The 6,146-nt window shown below is 38.4% G+C and overlaps 1 pseudogene; it reads right to left on the bottom strand.

Annotated features, from left to right (window-relative positions):
- Positions 1-2,598: 2,598 nt before the first annotated feature.
- Positions 2,599-3,066, bottom strand: LOC102988302 (PHD finger-like domain-containing protein 5A; annotated as a pseudogene).
- Positions 3,067-6,146: the final 3,080 nt, after the last annotated feature.

Genomic DNA, 6,146 nt, shown 5'->3' with positions numbered 1-6,146 from the left:
GACTTAAAACGTTTTTTGAACTACATTTGTCAAATATCCAGTTAAACTATTGCACTGTCAATATTTCAATCTGCAAGTATGTATCAATTAAATGTCTTAACATGCCCAGGGTTACAGAAAAACATGTTTTCTTGTTTAATTTTATGAAAACATCTACCACAGTGCCTGTCATATGATAGATGCCTATTAAACATTTTCTGGACTTCCATACCTGTTAAATTTGTTGACTACCCACTGAAAAATAAAAGGTCTTCAAAAATAAATTATTAAGCAAGACTTAGGCCTTTTAGGCAAGTGAAGATGAAGAAATGTTCAAATCATAATCTTAAAGTAAATATGTTATCTATCACTTACCTTTAGGCATAATTGATATTTAGTTGGTATTGGATGTAAAATATCAATTATACCAGTTGGTGTATAGCCACAGTTCTGAGTACCTACCCCTCTCTCTGCCTTCTGCATTCTGGACCTTCCTACAATCCAGCAATTAAAGAATTACAGCCTGGCACAGTAGGGGGTTTTCATGGAGTCCATTCTGACTGACAGATGTCTGGGATATACTGAGGTTAAGTATCTTGACTATCACCCTCTTCATTTACCAGGTGATATTTGCTTAGTGAATGCAAATAAATTTCAATAGTAGCTGGATACAGATTTTATTAGCATGCAAATTAGTTTTTTGGGGGACTGGGGGGAATAGAATTAGCATTTCCCAAGCTCTTTTTATTGTTAGTTTACTTGAAAAATGCTGGATTGAGCAGTTACACCTATTCTTTGGTATAGGACTTTTCAGAGCCTTTAATATTTGACTTTACATTTTAAATCTCTAGGATTTAAGGATTACTTGACTATGAAACCCCTTTTTTCCCCATGGGACACCAATTAATGTCAATTGATATAATGCGTATTAAAACTCTAAATATTTAGGATAGCCCTTGCTGCTTCTCATATATATATATGTATATAAATTAGCCTTATTCACTCTTTGGTTTTTTGTATTTTTTAATTTATTTTTAAAATTTATTAATTTTTGACTGCATTGGGTCTTTGTTGCTGTGCACAGGCTTTCTTTAGTTGCGGTGAGCATGGGCTACTCTTAGTTGCAGTGCATGGGCTTCTCATTGCGGTGGCTTCTCTTGTTGCAGAGCACGGGCTCTAGGTACACGGGCTTCAGTAGTTGTGGCTCGCGGGCTCTAGAGCGCAGGCTCAGTAGTTGTGGCGCATGGGCTTAGTTGCTCCGCAGCATGAGGGATCTTCCTGGACCAGGGCTCGAAACCGTGTCTCCTGCACTGGCAGGCAGATTCCTAACCACTGTGCCACCAGGGAAGCCCGACTCTTTTTGAATTATCAATTTTATGGCAAGGCAGAAGAAAAGTTAATGTTGATAAAGGCAAAGAAAAGTTAGAGTTGACTATTGTAGTCAGGGTAGGCTAGGTCAAGCTGTGGGAACACCCAATCCCCAAATCCTAGTTGGTTTAATACGCAACAGTGGCTCATGCAAAGGCTGCTGTGGTTTGAGACACTGTCCTTCAAGTAGTGACCCAGTGATGTGGCTGCTTTTTTCTTACGTTGGGGAGCTAATGGAATGTTTGGTGAGACTTCCTGTCTCTGCTGAAACTGTAGAGCAAAAATCAGTATTATGTAGTTTAGTATGTTGATTGTCCTTCATTTTAATTTTGGTAAATACATAAATAACAAGCTATGTGTTTTTACCTTCCTCCAAAAGCACTTTTCCCATTCTGCAAATTAGCCATGGGAAAGTATGAACTGGCTTTGCTTAGCTCATTTTTAGAGTGTCTATTCTTTTTACCATTACATGTTCAGGTTTTTAAATATTCAATTGATGCTGTAGAAACACAGAGTTGAGAGTCTGGTTATTAGATTTCTTGCTTTTTGGCATCTTGCTTACATATCAGTATTGTTCCTTTCAGTGTTACTTATTCTTTGTGACTGGTTAATTTATGTGTAGATACTTAAACAAGAACTCTACATTTTTTTCCTAAACATCACAAGTGCTTTCTCTTACCATGATTATTTTCTTTTTTGCATGAATCCCAATACCTTTATTCTGAATCACAAATTCCTGGGTGACTAAAATTCCTAGAGTTAAAATTAAATTGGGAAGGGGCTGACTACCAGAAAATAGGCTGACTACCAGAAAATAAACACCTGCTTTATTAATACAATAGCAACAGAAAGGGTTTCCAATTTTTAGAAGAAAAATAACATGAACCAGCACCACCTGGTGGGTGTTACAAGATGAAATGCCCACATTTATTGTTCTGAGAGTCCACTACCACCCTGCAGATGTTTCATCAAGGACAACTGCCATCAGAGTTGCTGCAAGAACGTGCTTCTCACTGCAGCTAGCTTCACAGTCAGCTCCTCAAACAGAAGACTGAAATGATATATCATTCCTGTTTTAGAAGCTTTTGGTGTACAGAACTTCTCGATGTGGATAACACAGTCTTGCTTCTTGAATTTAAGGAACGCCATGAACCAATCTATCAATTTTTCTGTGATACAGTCTGCCAGAGTGCTCTGCGAAGAATCTTTTTTTTCCATTCCTACCATGTCGGGGTGAGAAGAGAAGAAAGGGTGGAAAGGTGCCAATGTACTAATAGGCAATTCAGGTGATGCTCTGTGCTCCACTTCCTTTCTGTAGGCATTTCTTTTGGCAGCTGCAGCAGCTTGATTGGGGGAGGAAGAGGCAGCCCACCAATCACCTCTTCTTTAAGCCCTATTTTTTGCGTTCATAGAAGAGATCTGTCTTAGAGCTCCCAAAACTGACAATCTTTGGGCAACCATCTCTGTCTTTCTCCTGGATGGTGCACTCCTTACAAAAATAGGCATCTGAAACTCCGGGGCCTCCATGGATCACACAGCGTCCCTGGTAAGAGCCATAGTTACATTAATCACACATGCGCACCAGGGTGCAGGGACACACAGAGGAATCACAGATCACACACTTGCCATCACATCTTTCACACAGTCTTCCAATGGCAACACCAGCCTGCTTGCGGCAAAAGATCAAGTCCGGGTGATGTTTAGCCATAACTCCCTCTATGCCACCCCATGATTATTTTCTAAAAGACACTCGCCAAGTGAGAAATCTTCCCTGATTTTGTCACAGCTGACAGTCTCTGTTGAAGAAAGATTCTCGTCTTTGTTATCAAGGGAATAGTGCAAAGGAATGAACACTGATAGAACTTCATAAGAGCAGCATCTTGTGATGCCAAGTCTAAATCCATGGTTACTAATTTTTCAGTTTTGTGAGTAGCACATTCACTCACAGTTCTTCACATGTTAATAAAGCCTCCAGTATTACCTCCTGCCTCTCCCTGCGTGTGAACACTTTATTGGAAGGAAAGGAGCTAACGTTAAGCTAGTGTAGACTGAGGCTGAGGGGTGCTGTGGTGAGGGAAGGGAAGAGCCCTTTCTACCCATTACTTAAATATTTTTCTGAAGTGATTTGGATTTAACATGGTATGCTAATATAGTTTTTCTTCATGATGCTATAGGGGAGGAAAAATCTTTTCCTTCTACTCTTCTAAGTTCTTGCTGGGGCCTCTATAACAAGACAGATTAACAAGAAAAAAGCATATAAATGTATTTAATATAACTTTTACATGACACGACAGCCTTAATAAGGAAACAAAGACTTGAAGAAGCGATTAAACCAGAGTGTTTTCACGCTAGGTTTGATGAAGAGTGGAGAGTCGTGGAAAAATGCGATAGGATAACAGAGGATGAGCTGAGGGTAGTACACGGGAAAAGAGCAAGGCCTGTTCAGATTCCTTTCAGCATCCTTCCACCTTGGAAATAAGGATGTTCCTTTCCTCCCTGCATAGGGAGGGCCCCTCTCCCATAAGGGTTTTGTGACCTACTTCAGGGGAAGTTCAGAAAGTCCTTCCTGCATGTGACATTTCTTAAATTTTTTTCAGTTTATGCCAAGGTGCCGTATCTTGGGGTAGGTTATCCTGAACACCATCAATGTTGTGAGTAAACATCCAGGAAACTCATTAGCTTCAGTTGTACTTGATACTTTCCTTCTTGGGTTTCCTTACTCATCCTTCCGAAGTTCTCCCAGCAGGTATGGCCTTCTCCAATTTAAGAAATTCATAATGAATAAGTAGCAGATATAGTAAGCCGCAAATGGTAATATTTTCTCCTAGCCTTGTGAATTCAGTGCTTTGAGAACATAATTTTCCCTACAAAAAAGTTGGAGATGGGGTTTAGAGTCTTTAGCCTCTTGTATCTTTAAAATTAAAGATTTAAAAAAATTTAAATTAAAAAGCAATATATTTTCATTGTAAAAATATTAGAAATGACAGATAAAGAGAATAAGGAAAAAAATCCATCCTTAACTGCCACCACTCTCCTACACAAAAATAATTACTATCATCATATCTGTGTATATTTTTATGACCTTTTCTCTATAGGTATAAATATACCTATATAAATAAATTCTCAAGGTTGCAGTAATAGTATAGACACGATTTCATGTTTTCTCTTACATTTTATAAACTCTTTTCCATGTTTTTTACATAATCTTCATAGTTATTATTTTCGTGGCTAACATCATTATTTGAAATTGAGTTATTGTTAGAAGAAATGGATTCTTTGAGAAACATGTCCCCTTCTATCCTTTTAGTTTGAGCAAGGTTCTGGAGTATATAGGACATTTTCCTCTCCGCCTTGGGCATGTACTCACCCATTTCCTTATTCCCCTTTAACCTAATACTAGAAATATTTTTTCAATCAGGCATACGAATAATATTAGACATTTATTTGGAAAGAAATAATAAATGAAAGAAGTATTCTCTGAGGAGGATCTTTTTGGATAGGGTTGAAGACAGGGTTTTTCATTTTATCTGCCATTGGCTTCCAAATGAAAATAGAAGGAATGGCAGCTGTATTTTAACTACAGAATTGTGCATATATGTGTGTCTGAGGAACTTTACGAAATAGCTTAGAAAATGATCATCAGTGCCTTGAACAGATTCATCACAACGTGTGTACTTATTTAAGCATATTCTTGGGTACTGTGCATTCACATGGCCTGATTTGTAATATATGCCATTTTTTCCCCTGAGTCTGCATATCAGAGATGATGCCTTTTTTTTTCTCCCAGTACTGCTGCGTCTGCCTCTACCTGGGATTATGCAGATTCTGGTTTAAACCTCTTTATTCTTTTCTGCAAGTGCACAGCATGATGGGCTTCATTTCTGAGAGTAAATGATAATGGATTTCGGCTTTCACCAGTGACATTTGGAAACTACCAGTCTTTAATAATACGTGTGCCGCACAATGAAAATGGTCACCCTGTTCCAAGGATGTGAAAATGTAAATAAAATAGCAGTGCTGTAAATATGTAGAGGCTAAATCTTAAAATGAAGGTGGGGGTCCTAATTATTTTAATGGAACCAATTTTATGATTTTTCAAGTGGGATGTAAAGGACAATCTTATCTATAGTGGGTACTTGGGATAATCAAGGGAAAGCTCTTAGAAAGGGTTTAATTTATTCTGTCAGATATTCAAGGCTATAAAACATTTCAACAAATCAAAGCCATCATTTGAGAAATAATAAAGATTAAAAGCCAACATCAGACACCACAAACTTGGGTCCTTCCTGCCCTTTAATCTGAGTACCAGTTTTATATTAAATAAAGCGTGCTTATCATCGATTAGCATTTATTTCTGTCTCACTGGGTATACAGTGCTTTTTGATGGTCTGGATGTAAAGGGACCCAATTTCTTGTCTAAAACAACTGAGTGTCTATCGTTTGTTGATAAACGCAATGTGTGAAGGTCGTGAAGAGAGAGTTTTGATAAATTTGTCAGACCTGGGCTTCATGGCTGCATCTGCAGAGGGAGGAGGGGCAAGGGTATCTGAGAAGAGCAGGGGTATTTCTCTAAAGAGCAATGACTTTGAGAGATAAGATCACTGAAACCTCAAATCCCAGTTTTGGATCTTGAGGTAAAGTAACCTTTGCCTCACTCCTGAATTTCCATTTTCCTTATTCCCATTTACTGCTAGCAGAGACTGGGAATCAGTTTCCTACCTTTACGAAAACCTAATTTATTGGGCTTCTCACTCCCACGCTACCTCTTCTGTAAGAGAAAGAGGAGGATTTTCTGCTCC

Source organism: Physeter macrocephalus, chromosome 7, assembly GCF_002837175.3.
Source record: "Physeter macrocephalus isolate SW-GA chromosome 7, ASM283717v5, whole genome shotgun sequence".
Classification (NCBI taxonomy): Eukaryota; Metazoa; Chordata; class Mammalia; order Artiodactyla; family Physeteridae; genus Physeter; species Physeter macrocephalus.
The sequence above is the reverse complement of the archived record's forward strand: the minus strand, read 5'-3'. Positions and strand labels throughout refer to the sequence as shown.